Source organism: Schistocerca americana, chromosome X, assembly GCF_021461395.2.
Source record: "Schistocerca americana isolate TAMUIC-IGC-003095 chromosome X, iqSchAmer2.1, whole genome shotgun sequence".
In the NCBI taxonomy this organism is placed as follows: domain Eukaryota; kingdom Metazoa; phylum Arthropoda; class Insecta; order Orthoptera; family Acrididae; genus Schistocerca; species Schistocerca americana.
In genome coordinates, this window is record NC_060130.1 from 229,715,005 (window position 1) to 229,731,503 (window position 16,499).

A 16,499-nucleotide genomic window follows, 5' to 3' on the forward strand; every position below is an offset into this window, starting at 1 on the left:
TCACCGTTGTTCTGATACACATCCGTTTGTGAAAACTCGTTTGGAGTGTACTCTTAGATGTAACTTACTACGGTGTGCCTTTCGTTGAAGACGGAAAGTTGTCATTTCCAGAACCATTTGCGTATTGAGAGGACGAATCTGAACTTGACGTAATTTCGAAAACTGTAGTAATTGAGTACCCTTGCTAACTCAGGAGCTATTAGCGCTTGTCAGCTGCAGCGCTCCTTTGTGAGGTGTCTGATGAACCGCGGAGTGCGTTCGTGCACCATTCCGCCTGACAGCTATGCAACCCTTTCATCACAGCTGTAACTGGTGTGCTGAATGTGGCTAACGCGTCATTCCGTGTAATCCGTCTTTCCACATCTTATCATCTTTCTTTCACGTCATATACAATGTATGTTACAACGCGAGAAGAAATACAGAAATTATTTCTCCCTTCGTTGTTAGTCACATACGAAGCGCCAAATAATTAATCTAAAAAAGGACAGACACATGCGATATCCTTTGAGTATCGTGATAGTATCATTTCGTGTTATTGTCGATTTTATCAATTTATGTAGCCTTCGTCTGTGGATAAAATGAGGAAGTAGGTTAGTATTTGCGTGACATGGTGAAAGTCCGGCCCTCGCTGACGGGTTCATCCACCCTAGTTTATAAAGGGTAATTGGCTTGTTTCTTGTTTATAGTGATATCTGAAGCAATCACACAAGTCTACGCAACAAGAAAATACCATTTAAACTGCATTAGTATTGAAAACTTAAGTTTATCAGTGAGAAAGGTAAATCGGAAACAGGGAAAGTGACCGGTCAAATAAATAAGTCAGTGCACTAGCCCCAAAATGGCTCAACCTACTTTTGCACTATTTCCGCGAACACTGAGTAGTCTCTTGACGAAGTTAACAGTTTTATGGCACCAAGAGTCCTCTTGGACCAAGTTTTCTAAAGTATTTACCCTGGAGAAATTGAAGTAGGTCAGAAACGCACTGGAGGTTCAGCAGCATTGAATGTATCTGTAAATTGCATTTCAAGGCTTTGATGACGGGTCTGAGACACAGGAAATGGTTGTCGTAAGCCAGTAAGTGTACGACCAATCGACGATAAGCCCGAAGTCTGGCCTTAAATACAGGATGTATTATAACAATTATTATTAAGGGCATATAGATCTTGAGAAAGCAGAGAAGTTTCCATTTATGCTCTAATTTGATATTTATCTTACTTTTAAAAATGAGAGAAAGAAGTCCACAATTTTCACACCAACGTACTTTTTATGCGAAAAATAGCTAGGACTTGGAGATATGACTTTTCGACACTTCAACCAGCAGCAGATGCTCATACAATATTTCAGTTTTCCTTTAAATCACCAATAAAGTACTTTCTTAATTACGCTGATTACTCTGGAGCAATTAATTTTTTTCTTTCTAGTTTTGGCAAAACTAGACGTCACGCTGATCAGTTTGATACCCCACTGGGCATTATAAGCTCTCCGTTTGGCTATGAAAATTCGGACAGAAATTTTCCTTCAAATCACTAAGTTTTCCTGGATAATCCTGATGACTTTCGAGCAAAGAAATCTTTCTTTGCAATACTAGTTCTCTCTATGGTCAATTTGATCCCCCATTTGACCTGTTCCCACTATTCATTTGATATGAAAATTCGGACGATAATTGACCGTGTAGTTCCTAGTGAGTCTTGTTCCGGTCTGCTCAAATATTTGACCAAAACAGACAAGTTTTCTGGTAGTGAGATGCTGACATGCTAACAAATTGTTTGGCGTATCGAACCTCAAATCTTTGTTTGTGGTCGGTGGAAAATTATTACTATCCAGATAGACGAGGGCCATTCAGAAAGTAAGGTCCGATCGATCGCAAAATGGAAACGACAGTGAAAATCCGAGTAAGCTTTGCACGGATGTGTTGGGCAGTGTCTCTAGTATGCCCGGCGATCGCGTCACGTCGCCGTTTTCAGTTTTGAGCGCACAGTAAGCACGTAAAGATGGCTACATAAAAATATCTTTCATCAAGTGCGAGGGTCTGGTGAGAGATTTCGCATGAAGCTATGCAGCCCACATAACATGACTGTCATGCGAATCCGTCTTCATGACAATTCTCGCCCGCACTCTGCATGGGCAATAAAGATGCTCCAACAACGTTTTCGATGGGAAGTATTTCATTACTAACAATACAGGCCGAAACTGACTCCACTGAGTTTCGTTTTTGCTCACTTGAATCGCTAGCTAAGAAGACAACATTTTGGCACAGACAACGAGTTGTAGACCAGCGTAGAGACTTGGCAGAAAGCACAGGCGGCTGCATTCTATGACGAGGGCACTGAAAAGTTGATACAACGCTACAACAAATGTCTAAGTCTGAGGGGCGAGTATGTAGAGAAGTAGATGGAAGGTCTACTTAACTGTTTCAAATAAAACATTTTTGAATTTCACAGTGGTTTACATTTCGTGACTGATCGGACCTTACTTTTCGAATGGCTCTCGTTCAAAGATAAAAGAGGCAATAACATATGTAATTTTTTGAGATGTACAGCAGTGTCAGATCTTCTCTTCATAACCAAAGAAAAACTTTCATCGTTAGAACGTATTGGCTATTATTTATCGCTCACCGTCCCACGCTATGATGTGCAACGATGTAAATCTGATCGGCCAAAACATGGAGGAGGAGATTAGTGTTTAACGTCCCGTCGACAACGAGGTCATTAGAGACGGAGCGCAAGCTCAGGTGAGGGAAGGATGGGGAAGGAAATCGGCCGTGCCCTTTCAAAGGAACCATCCCGGCATTTGCCTGAAACGATTTAGGGAAATCACGGAAAACCTAAATCAGGATGGCCGGAGACGGGATTGAACCGTCGTCCTCCCGAATGCGAGTCCAGTGTGCTAACCACTGCGTCACCTCGCTCGGTCCAAAACATGTGTTGCAGCATTAAGTATACAGGGTGTTACAAAAAAGTACGGCCAAACTTTCAGGAAACATTCCTCACACACAAATAAAGAAAAGATGTTATGTGGACATGTGTCCGGAAACGCTTAATTTCCATGTTAGAGCTCATTTTAGTTTCGTCAGTATGTACTGTACTTCCTCGATTCACCGCCAGTTGGCCCAATTGAAGGAAGGTAATGTTGACTTCGGTGCTTGTGTTGACATGCGACTCATTGCTCTACAGTACTAGCATCAAGCACATCAGTACGTAGCATCAACAGGTTAGTGTTCATCACGAACGTGGTTTTGCCGTCAGTGCAATGTTTACAAATGCGGAGTTGGCAGATGCCCATTTGATGTATAGGTTAGCACGGGTCAATAGCCGTGGCGCGGTACGTTTGTATCGAGACAGATTTCCAGAACGAAGCTGTCCCGACAGGAAGACGTTCGAAGCAATTGATCGGCGTCTTAGGGAGCACGGAACATTCCAGCCTATGACTCGCGACTGGGGAAGACCTAGAACGACGAGGACACCTGCAATGGACGAGGCAATTCCTCGTGCAGTTGACGATAACCCTAATGTCAGCGTCAGTGAAGTTACTGCTGTACAAGGTAACGTTGACCACGTCACTGTATGGAGAGTGCTGCGGGAGAACCAGTTGTTTCCGTACCATGTACAGCGTGTGCAGGCACTATCAGCAGCTGATTGACCTCCACGGGTACACTTCTGCGAATGGTTCAGCCAACAATGTGGCAATCCTCATTCCAGTGCAAATGTTCTCTTTACGGATGAGGCTTCATTCCAACGTGATCAAATTGTAAATTTTCACAATCAACATGTGTGGGTTGATGAGAATCCGCACGTGATTGTGCAATCACGTCATCAACACAGATTTTCTGTGAACGTTTTGGCAGGCATTGTTGGTGATGTCTTGATTGGACCCCATGTTCTTCCACCTACGCTCAATGGAGTACGTTATCATGATTTCATACGGGATACTCTACCTGTGCTGCTAGAACCTGTGCCTTTACAAGTACGACACAACATGTGGTTCATGCACGATGGAGCTCCTGCACATTTCAGTCGAAGTGTTTGTACGCTTCTCAACAACAGATTCGGTGACCGATGGATTGGTAGAGGCGGACCAATTCCATGGCCTCCACGCTCTCCTGACCTCAACCCTCTTGACTTTCATTTATGGGGGCATTTGAAAGCTCTTGTCTACTCAACCCCGGTACCAAATGTAGAGACTCTTCGCGTTCGTATTGTGGACGGCTGTGATACAATACGCCATTCTCCAGGGCTGCATCAGCGCTTCAGGGATTCCACGCGACGGAGGGTGGATGGATGTATCCTCGCTAACGGAGGACATTTTGAACATTTCCTGTAACAAAGTGTTTGAAGTCACGCTGGTACGTTCTGTTGCTGTGTGTTTCCATTCCATGATTAATGTGATTTGAAGAGAAGTAATAAAATGAGCTCTAACATGGAAAGTAAGCGTTTCCGGACACATGTCCACATAACATATTTTCTTTCTTTGTGTGTGAGGAATGTTTCCTGAAAGTTTGGCCGTACCTTTTTGTAACACCCTGTATACACTGGCGATCCAAAACATTGACACCACCTGCTTAATGGCGTGTCGGTCCACCTTTTTAAAGCAACGCAGCAGCGATTCTACGTGGCATATTTGGACAAGTTCTCGCTAGGTATGTGGCACAAGATTTTTACGCACAGGTTATAGCAAATACGGGCCAATGGTTTGTCGGCGCGGAGCTTCGCAGATGTATTCCATTTGTAGCCAAAACGTCAACGTGAGTTCACTATGACGCTCCTCAAACCACTGTTGCGCAATTCGGACAGTTATTATGCTGGAAGATGCCTTCACCGTCGGAGAAAACATCGAGCACAAGGGAAGGAGGCGGTCCGTTATAATGTTTACGTACTTCACAGACGTCACGATTACTACCACAAGAGCCACGGAAGCCCGAGTGAACGTCCCTCATAGCGTAATACTACCCCACGCGGTCTGCGTCCGTGGCATGACGCACGTTTCCAACAGCCATTCACTTCGATGGTGGCGTATCCGGACATGACTATCTATTTGGGGTAACAAGTAACGTGATTTATCGAACCAGGTGACACGTTCCCATTGAGATACGGACCAATCTCGGTGATCCTGTGCCCACTGCAATCGTAATTGAAGTGTCGTTGGGTCAACACGAGAACGCGTAGGGGCCACGTTCGACAAGGTGCGCGGAACGGAGTGCTCCGAAAGAGTTGTACGAGTACCTACACCAATGTACTCTGTCGCCAGATATGCCAGAGACTGCCGCCTGCCCTACCTTACAGAGTGGGCAATCCCCCTACCTCCATTTGATGTGAGGAGGTGTGGACTTCCGACACCTTGTCGTCTACTCACGCATTCTGCGTTCTTCGACCACCTTCCACACATTATCACAACAGTAGCACGAAACAGTCGATCAATTTGCAGTTTCCGAGATGCTCTTTCCCAGGCATCGGGCCATAATAGTCCAAAGTTTGTCAACTCGCTTTCCCCATTTTCGGCCACTACCGTCGCTACTATGATTCTTCAACCCTCTCTGCTTCGCCCACATACTTTCCTTACCGCGTCGTGCGCTCGAAACGCTACCACTAGCCATCCAGTCTCGCAGCAGGCAGTGATCATAATGGTTTGACCATTCAGTCTGTACAACTTCTGACAAAAATACGAGTGTAGGAACTTAAATAGTGGCAACTATTTATTAACAACCGATACAAAAGAGTTACATGTTTGCCCCTGTTACTGTACTTCAAAGTAGTCACCAGTGTTGTGTAGAACCCGTTGCCAGCGACGTTGATGGTGCGAATGGAGCGGTCTAAAGTTATGGTGATTCTCGTGTACGACTGTGATGGTGTTATCCTAACGCATTACGTTTCTCCACGGCAGACCGTCAATGCACAGTATTACCGTTCGCTTTTGGAGCATCATCTGCGACAAGCTTTGCGAAAGAAGCGGCAACACCTTCTGCGCAACCAACCCATGATTTTGCACGACAATGCGTGGGGGCATACAACGCTAGCTGTGGCTTCTCTGTTTGGTCGATGGGACTGGGAAGTACTGCACCATCCACCATAGTCTCTGGACTTAAGTCCTTGTGACTTTGATTTGATTCCGAAGATGAAGGAACCACTTCGTGGCATTCGCTTCAGTACTGTTCCAGAGATTCGACAGGCAGTCGACTGCTCCATTCGCAGCATCAACAGAACAGGCTCTGTTAACGGTATACTACGCCTTCCACATCGCTGGCAACGGGATCTACACCACGGTGGTGACTACTTTGAAGGACAGTAACAGGCGCAAACATGTAACACCTCCGTATCGGTTGTGAATAAATAGTTGCCACTATTTAAGTTTCAACCCTCGTAAATTATACTGGTCGCCAAACTAAGTAAGTGTTCGTCATAGCGTATGTTACGGCGTAAAGTCAAGCGCCGTCACGCCACTCGGGAACGATAGAGCGGAGTGGGCTGTGACAAGGCGTCAGCCATTTGCACGCTGACCGACCCCTTTCCAGGAGGACAACGCGACAGCAGCGGCCTCTATGTGTAGAGGACATAAGCGCCGCGCCCGATTGGTCGCGCCCTGCTCTATAGCAACATCAAGATTAGGCACTGGTATAGTAGCGACTTAGGAATTGTGTATACTGAAGAGATTTCTTATTTTGTCTTTCACCCGTTGCTTGTGACACATATATGTAATTCTCGAAGTTAAGTATTGGCATTGTTCACTTTGTAATAAAAACTCATTAATACGATTTGTTTGAATGTTGTCTAGCGATCCGAGAAAGCTGGTTTCCTAGACACCCCACATTTTATAATTAGGGAGAAGTCAATAGCGTACTAGTTAGCGATTGTTTTTCTACCTTCATTCGTGTCATTATTTAGGAACAACATCAAAAAATTAATCAGGTCACACGCAGTGAACGAGTAGTTGAAAATAGAAATTTTCTTGCGTTCTGCCAGGGAATGTTTGACACGAAATGAACGCGATTGTTGTTCAAAATGTGTGTATATATAAAATATATACAATTAGTAGTGGTCGGCTTCTGATAAATGTCCATTGGAAGCCGATCACATCTACATTCGCTCGTTCCGAGTCCCGAAATATTTCTGCAGTTCGCTTCCCAGGAGGATGCGAAGGCACTCCATCATTTCGTGTCTGTAGGACAATGCTCTTCTGTAGGTATTGGGTTGATCGAACAAGCTGAAACTTGCTCCTGGGTGAGTACAAAGTCCACGGGCAAGAAACAGCCGCGCAGTAACACGGTGTGACAAATAGTTTCATAATAATGAGAGCAGCATAGGTCCCTTTTTGTCAGACATATCAGGCGCGTTGTCGGAAAAGGCGGCAGCGCGAGGCTGTCGATAGATTCTCTCCTCCGAGGCGTCACGACTGCCTGTCATCTTACTCACCACGGTCTGCTGCCGGACAAAGCGAAAATATGTGGATGTTGGCGCTATTTATGAAAACAGCTCAGTCCTTCAGAGAGCAGTGAGTCCAACACAGAAGCGTCTAGCCAGCCGTAAACCGACGCATCTTCCCCCGTTCAGAAGCAGTATACGCCCAAATGGTGGCGATTTTGGGTGGCCGGATAGCGTTTGTGAGTGAATGTTGTAGAATTTTATGTCTTTTCCGCGAAGAGCTCTCTTCCATCGACGACTCACGTAGTCGATTTCCATTTATAGCGACTTCTCGAAGAGCATGCCGAACACGTCTCGCAAGCCGCTCCTATCCCAAGTCGATATCCACCGAAATCGATGAGTGGGAAGCTGACACTGTCTCACCTCCTTAGTTCCTCAGCGAACGCCTCGGTTGCTCAACTTTGGTTCTGTTAACTATTAGACTGAAGAATAAACTGAAATAATTGCTTAAGTTACAAGCGGACGTCAAACACGCCTATTAGTGAAATTTACAGTTTGCTTCATTCTTAGGTAACACATATTTCACATACTTTTCAGATTTGTTAGGGGCAACCCATTTACACGTGACAACATAGTCAGATACAGCAGTGTTTCCCATTGAGGATCACAGTTAAGACCATCTGCTGTATTTTACGAGGCTCGCATATAAATGCGTCTCGTATTAACATTAGCGTATCGTGCGAGGTGGCACGGTTGTTAAGGAATTGGACTCGCATTCGAATGGACTGGCGGTCAGATCGTGTGCGGTAATTCTCTTTTAGCTTTTCCGTAGCGTCCCCAAAACGATGAAGGCAAATTTCTGGTTGATTCTTTTGAAGAAGGTCTTTTATAGCTTATTCAGTGAACGGCAACGATACTATCATGCTACCTTGAGCAACGATGGACGATCCTTCCATTTCTGACGATGCCTACCCATTAATAACGACGTACTGCTATATTACTAGGTAGCATCGATTCCAGTAGCATTCAAGTTCCTGTATTCCGTAAGCCCGTATTTTGCTTAGTGGACTACAGTTTGGAAATGTATCGAAAGTAATTCATTAAGAAACACAATATCAACTTGAGTTCTTTTTCTCTCTCACAAACAAATAGAGGAAACTAGGTTTCAAATGATCAGCACATGTTGAATTGTATAGAGTTGTTACTCAGTTTCCAAAAAAAGTTATCACACGCTAACGCAAGATATGTTCTATAGTATTCCAACAAATTGCTTGATTGGGGTCGAGCTATAGTTTTGTACATCTGTCCTATGAGCGACACGTAGCTATTTCCAACCATAGGAGTCACTTTCCACAATGAATTTTCACTCTGCGGTGGAGTGTGTGCTGGTTTGAAATTTCCTGGCAGATTATAAATGTATCCCGTACCAGGACTCAAATCTGGGGCCTTTGCCTCTTGCAGGCAAGTGCTCTACCGCCTTTTTAAATTTTTTATTTATTTTTCTCGGGCCGCCACTCTCCCTGTACAGCCCATCCTTACGCTCGCCAGATTATGCACTCATGGGTTAGCTTTCTTTAGCTATATTCGTATTTTTCCTTAATTAACTTAATTCTTTTGCTTTAAAATTAACTAAAATCTTATATTTCTTCCCTAAAATAAAACTTTCTTCTTCTTAAGGGTGTGTGATTATCTCGTTTGTGGCACTGTAGAAGATTTAAAAACATGTTTTTACTTTATTTGAAACTAGGGAATTAAATTGCACTTGAATATAAACTCGAAACTTCTTCCTCTGAAACGTAGATTTCGGGTGTTTTCTTTTTGAAATATCCTCCTATCTATAAAAAAAATGTACAAGTGGCCCAATTTTTCCTTTTTGCAGTTGCTGTAGACAGTTTTGGCCCTTTCTTGGATAAAGCGAATTCTAGTACATTATCTATGTGTGCGAGCCGATTTCTAGCGTAGTTTACCGCTGCCATAATTGCGGTTCAGTTTGAACCTCGTTACCGTCGGATACAAAGCTCTCATAGTCACTGCAGCCGCTGGACACGCCTGGAACGCTAGCAGTCTCCGATTTATAACAGTAATTTAGTTTCGATTCTGTTTTCACGTACTTCTACGAAGAGTGAATTATACCTGTGTACTCTACTGTATAGACTAGTGTTTACTAGCCGGCCGCGGTGGTCTAGCGGTTCTAGGCGCTCAATCCGAAACCACGAGACTGCTACGGTCGCAGGTTCGAATCCTGCCTCGGGCATGGATGTGTGTGATGTCCTTAGGCTAGTTAGGTTTAAGTAGTTTTAAGTTCTAGGGGACTGATGACCACAGATGTTAAGTCCCATAGTGCTCAGAGCCATTTGAACCATTTTGATCTAGTGTTTACTAACTCACTGTAAGTTTAAAACGTAGAGGTAATATAGTAGCACAACGTAGATTGCTCCTAGCGACTTCTAGGGTTACTTTTACGTTACTTGTCATTTAGACAAAAGTTTATTAAGGATGGTCAGTGACAGCTCCGGTTGTATATAGATGCAGGGGTAGTTGACCATTGTCTGTAAATGGGTGGAAGCTGTGTTGCCCATAGGCTTCATTCAGGCTGCTGCCCTGGGATGCGATGGCATTAGGGCACTTGAGACGAATGCTTTGGCGCTTGTGGGACCTATAGCGTCGTCTGGGATGTCTGACGCCACTGCAGCTTCCGATTCGCACGTCCCGGCGAGTCGACACTTAACAGACGCTGATTGGCGAACAGTAGCAGGGTCGCGAATCTCTGGGTGTAAGGCAAAAGTGGCTAGTGGCCACAAGCCTGTCTTTTTATGCCTCAAAAAACAGATCTGAGGTGTTGTCCACCGCTGAGTGTACACTTGAGCCAGTGGGGATGCCTTCCCTGTTGTGACTGCGGCCGGTGTTCGTGAGAGCTCCAGCCAAGTGCAGGGGGAGGGACTACTTGTCACTTTGAGCTCCAGTGTCAGGCGGGTGATGTAACCCCTCAGGAAATAGCGGACAGGTTGGGAAAGAAGGTCAGTATCCAAGCTGCTTGCTTGCCTGGGGTTCTCGTCCGAGATGTGGAGGAAGCTTTGCCAGCACTGGGTGCACCTGGCTGCAGACCGTGGCTCGTATAGGCACGAATGACACCTGCCGCCAGGGTGCCGAGACCATCCTCGGTTCCTACAGGTGGCTGCTTGATTTGGTGAAGACAGCTAGCTTCAGTCGTGAGGTGGAAGCAGAGTTATTATTTTGTTCCAACATTCCCAGAACCGATCGCGGTCCTCAGGTTTGGAGCCGAGTGGAAGGATTAACTGAGAGACTCTGACGACTCTGTGACGAGCTTGGATGCAGACTTCTCGACCTCCGCTATCGGGTGGAGAATTGTAGAACTCCCCTTAAGATATGAAGATGGTACCTGTTCTTTCGGACAAGTCCGAAAGAACAGATACTATCGGTGACCATGCAGCGCTCTAGAATGAAATGATAATTAAATCAAGACCCTACGCTGTCGACAGGCGTTAATATACATCAACGGGGACAGTTGAAATTCTGTGCCCCGACCGGGACTCGAACCCGGGATCTCCTGCTTACATGGCAGACGCTCTATCCATCTGAGCCACCAAGGGCACAGAGGATAGTGCGACTGTACATTACTCGCGGCAGACAATCTTACCGAGTCCTGTAAGAGTTCGGGCAATACGTGTGCATCCGCACACAAGAAGAAAGTCAATGGCTGGTTAGCCTTAATTATATGAAGATGGTATCTGTTGTTTCGGACATTTCCGAAAGAACAGATACTATTGGCTACCATGCAGCGCTCTAGAATTTTCAACTGTCCCCGTTGATGTATATCAACGCCTGTCGACAGCGTAGGGTCTTGATTTAATTGTCATTTCATTCTAGAGCGCTGCATGGTCACCGATAGTATTTGTTCTTTCGGACATGTCCGAAAGAACAGATACCATCTTCTTTTAGTTAAGGCTAACCGGCCATTGACCTCCCTCTTCTGTGCGGATGCACACGTATTGCCCCAATTCTTGCGGGACTCTGTAAGATTGTCTCCGCCAATAATGAGTGTAATAGGCAGGGGCACTACGAATGTAGTGTGTGGACATTAAATTGGGAATGTGGGTCTCACGGGAAGCATGCAAGGGATAAATCCCCGGAGTCGCACTATCCTCTGTGCCCTCGGTGGCTCATATGGATAGAGCGTCTGCCATGTAAGCAGGAGATCCCGGGTTCGAGTCGCGGTCGGGGCGCACATTTTCAACTGTCCCTGTTGATGTATATCAACGCCTGTTCACTGCGTAGGGTCTTGATTTAATTATCATTTCTCCCCTTGAGAGGTCAGGCGTACACTACACGCAGCATGCGGTTACTAGGGTAGCGGAATACGTATGGCGTGCATATGTGGGTTTTTTAGGATAGAGAAATCCCTCCGCAGGCCAAATAAGATGCGTTCTGAGTCCAGACAGGGTAGCTTTCGTCATAGCAGATCGGAGAAATAAAATAAAAAAATAATTTAGTCTCACTTAAGTGCAGGAGCGTCTGTGGAAAGGTCCCAGAACTAGCGTGGCTTATAAATGGTAAAAATGTCCATGTACCATTAGGGACCGAAAACTCGCTGAAACCGAATGTCAAACTGCAATGAAATTCTAAATTCTGACTGGAATATGTATCGCAAAGATAAGTTATACTGCAATGAGGGAGGCATGTATGCAGTAATAAAAAATATGAGATTATCTAGTGAAATTACTGCAGATTCAGAATACGAAATAAATTGGGTAACATAAGTGTTAGTGCCCCCCCATGAACCATGGACCTTGCCGATGGTGGGGAGGCTTGCGTGCCTCAGCGATACAGATAGCCGTACCGTAGGTGCAACCACAACGGAGGGGTATCTGTTGAGAGGCCAGACAAACGTGTGGTTCCTGAAGAGGGGCATCAGCCTTTTCAGTAGTTGCAAGGGCAACAGTCTGGATGATTGACTGATCTGGCCTTGTAACAATAACCAAAACGGCCTTGCTGTGCTGGTACTGCGAACGGCTGAAAGCAAGGGGAAACTACAGCCGTAATTTTTCCCGAGGGCATGCAGCTTTACTGTATGATTACATGATGATGGCGTCCTCTTGGGTAAAATATTCCGGAGGTAAAATAGTCCCCCATTCGGATCTCCGGGCGGGGACTACTCAAGAGGATGTCGTTAGCAGGAGAAAGAAAACTGGCGTTCTACGGATCGGAGCGTGGAATGTCAGATCCCTTAATCGGGCAGGTAGGTTAGAAAATTTAAAAAGGGAAATGGATAGGTTGAAGTTAGATATAGTGGGAATTAGTGAAGTTCGGTGGCAGGAGGAACAAGACTTCTGGTCAGGTGACTACAGGGTTATAAACACAAAATCAAATAGGGGTAATGCAGGAGTAGGTTTAATAATGAATAGGAAAATAGGAATGCGGGTAAGCTACTACAAACAGCATAGTGAACGCATTATTGTGGCCAAGATAGATACGAAGCCCACACCTACTACAGTAGTACAAGTTTATATGCCAACTAGCTCTGCAGATGACGAAGAAATTGAAGAAATGTATGATGAAATAAAAGAAATTATTCAGATTGTGAAGGGAGACGAAAATTTAATAGTCATGGGTGACTGGAATTCGAGTGTAGGAAAAGGGAGAGAAGGAAACATAGTAGGTGAATATGGATTGGGGGACAGAAATGAAAGAGGAAGCCGCCTGGTAGAATTTTGCACAGAGCACAACATAATCATAACTAACACTTGGTTTAAGAATCATGAAAGAAGGTTGTATACATGGAAGAACCCTGGAGATACTAAAAGGTATCAGATAGATTATATAATGGTAAGACAGAGATTTAGGAACCAGGTTTTAAATTGTAAGACATTTCCAGGGGCAGATGTGGACTCTGACCACAATCTATTGGTTATGACCTGTAGATTAAAACTGAAGAAACTGCAAAAAGGTGGGAATTTAAGGAGATGGGACCTGGATAAACTGAAAGAACCAGAGGTTGTACAGAGATTCAGGGAGAGCATAAGGGAGCAATTGACAGGAATAGGGGAAATAAATACAGTAGAAGAAGAATGGGTAGCTTTGAGGGATGAAGTAGTGAAGGCAGCAGAGGATCAAGTAGGTAAAAAGACGAGGGCTAGTAGAAATCCTTGGGTTACAGAAGAAATATTGAATTTAATTGATGAAAGGAGAAAATATAAAAATGCGGTAAGTGAAACAGGCAAAAAGGAATACAAACGTCTCAGAAACGAGATCGACAGGAAGTGCAAAATGGCTAAACAGGGATGGCTAGAGGACAAATGTAAGGATGTAGAGGCCTATCTCACTAGGGGTAAGATAGATACCGCCTACAGGAAAATTAAAGAGACCTTTGGAGATAAGAGAACGACTTGTATGAATATCAAGAGCTCAGATGGAAACCCAGTTCTAAGCAAAGAAGGGAAAGCAGAAAGGTGGAAGGAGTATATAGAGGGTCTATACAAGGGCGATGTACTTGAGGACAATATTATGGAAATGGAAGAGGATGTAGATGAAGATGAAATGGGAGATACGATACTGCGTGAAGAGTTTGACAGAGCACTGAAAGACCTGAGTCGAAACAAGGCCCCCGGAGTAGACAATATTCCATTGGAACTACTGACGGCCGTGGGAGAGCCAGTCCTGACAAAACTCTACCATCTGGTGAGCAAGATGTATGAAACAGGCGAAATACCCTCAGACTTCAAGAAGAATATAATAATTCCAATCCCAAAGAAAGCAGGTGTTGACAGATGTGAAAATTACCGAACAATCAGTTTAATAAGCCACAGCTGCAAAATACTAACACGAATTCTTTACAGACGAATGGAAAAACTAGTAGAAGCCAACCTCGGGGAAGATCAGTTTGGATTCCGTAGAAACACTGGAACACGTGAGGCAATACTGACCTTACGACTTATCTTAGAAGAAATATTAAGGAAAGGCAAACCTACGTTTCTAGCATTTGTAGACTTAGAGAAAGCTTTTGACAATGTTGACTGGAATACTCTCTTTCAAATTCTGAAGGTGGCAGGGGTAAAATACAGGGAGCGAAAGGCTATTTACAATTTGTACAGAAACCAGATGGCAGTTATAAGAGTCGAGGGACATGAAAGGGAAGCAGTGGTTGGGAAGGGAGTAAGACAGGGTTGTAGCCTCTCCCCGATGTTGTTCAATCTGTATATTGAGCAAGCAGTAAAGGAAACAAAAGAAAAATTCGGGGTAGGTATTAAAATTCATGGAGAAGAAATAAAAACTTTGAGGTTCGCCGATGACATTGTAGTTCTGTCAGAGACAGCAAAGGACTTGGAAGAGCAGTTGAATGGAATGGACAGTGTCTTGAAAGGAGGATATAAGATGAACATCAACAAAAGCAAAACAAGAATAATGGAATGTAGTCTAATTAAGTCGGGTGATGCTGAGGGAATTAGATTAGGAAATGAGGCACTTAAAGTAGTAAAGGAGTTTTGCTATTTGGGGAGCAAAATAACTGATGATGGTCGAAGTAGAGAGGATATAAAATGTAGGCTGGCAATGGCAAGGAAAGCGTTTCTGAAGAAGAGAAATTTGTTAACATCCAGTATTGATTTAAGTGTCAGGAAGTCATTTCTGAAAGTATTTGTATGGAGTGTAGCCATGTATGGAAGTGAAACATGGACGATAAATAGTTTGGACAAGAAGAGAATAGAAGCTTTCGAAATGTGGTGCTACAGAAGAATGCTGAAGATTAGATGGGTAGATCACATAACTAATGAGGAAGTATTGAATAGGATTGGGGAGAAGAGAAGTTTGTGGCACAACTTGACCAGAAGAAGGGATCGGTTGGTAGGACATGTTCTGAGGCATCAAGGGATCACCAATTTAGTATTGGAGGGCAGCGTGGAGGGTAAAAATCGTAGAGGGAGACCAAGAGATGAATACACTAAGCAGATTCAGAAGGATGTAGGTTGCAATAGGTACTGGGAGATGAAAAAGCTTGCACAGGATAGAGTAGCATGGAGAGCTGCATCAAACCACTCTCAGGACTGAAGACCACAACAACAACAACAAGTGTTAGTGGAGGGTCGAACATGGTCTTCGGATGCTAGACCTCTGCCTCAGCAGCAGTAGTGACGGAATAGTTGAGGAAAAAGATGGAAAACTTTTTGCATAATTTTCCGGTCCATCTTATAGTTTTAGGTGGAGGTTTCAACCTACAAGCTATAGACTGGGCGACAAAGTGATCAGGACGGGCTCGTACGGGCAGGGAATCTTGTGCATCACCCGAAAATTACCATCTTATCCTTTCTGGTGACTAACAAATCCGGCTTTTAGACTCATTTAGCGTAGAACAGGGAATTAGTTATCAGAAGACCGCTGCAGCATCATCATGATGTTTTAAATAAAAATATAAAGAAAGGTAGGAAGATGTGAGAAACAAATTTCAGATTACCTGACAGGTCAACACGAAAATATCATTTGTAGCACCGACAGTGTTGAGCATCAATGGACGAAGTTCAAGAGCATTATACAATACTCTACAGACTGATAAATGCCGAGTAAAGTTGTAAGGGCACTGCTTTCCGAGCTGGAAGGCGTGCCGGTCCCCGGCACGAATCCACCCGACGGATTAGTCTCGAGGTCCGGTGTGCCGGTCAGTCTGTGGATGGTTTTTAAGGCGGTTTTCCATCTGCCTCGGCGAATGCGGGCTAGTTCTCCTTATTACGCCTCAGTTACACTATGTCGGCGATTGCTGGGAAAACACTGTCTCCACGTACGCGTACACCGTAATTAATCTACCACGCAAACATTTCGGGTTACACTCGTCTGGTGTGAGACGTTCCCAGAGGGGTGGGAGGGGAAGGGGGAAGGGGGGAGGGGGGGGTCTACTGGGGGCCGAACCACACAATAACCCTGGGTTCGGTGTGGGGCGGCGGAGGGGTGAAGTGGACTGCTGTAGCCTGTTATGGGGTTGTGAATCACTGAGGGCTATGGCGGGGACGAAGCCTCTCCGTCGCTTTTAGGTCCCCAGTTCAATACCAAAACCAAAGTTTTAAGGGATGGAAAAGATCTGCCGTGGTTCGACAACCGTGTTAGATAGTTTCTACAAAAGCAAAGAGAGCTTGGCTGCTAATT

General features: G+C 44.7%; 1 protein-coding gene and 1 non-coding gene across 2 annotated transcripts in view; both read right to left on the bottom strand.

Moving 5' to 3' along the window:
• The window catches only part of LOC124555744 (b(0,+)-type amino acid transporter 1), a 593,057-nt gene that overhangs the window by 372,444 nt on the left and 204,114 nt on the right, over positions 1-16,499 (bottom strand). The window lies entirely within an intron of this gene.
• Trnat-ugu lies at positions 10,890-10,964 on the bottom strand. The gene has a single exon. It is a non-coding gene; the product is annotated as a tRNA-Thr (tRNA).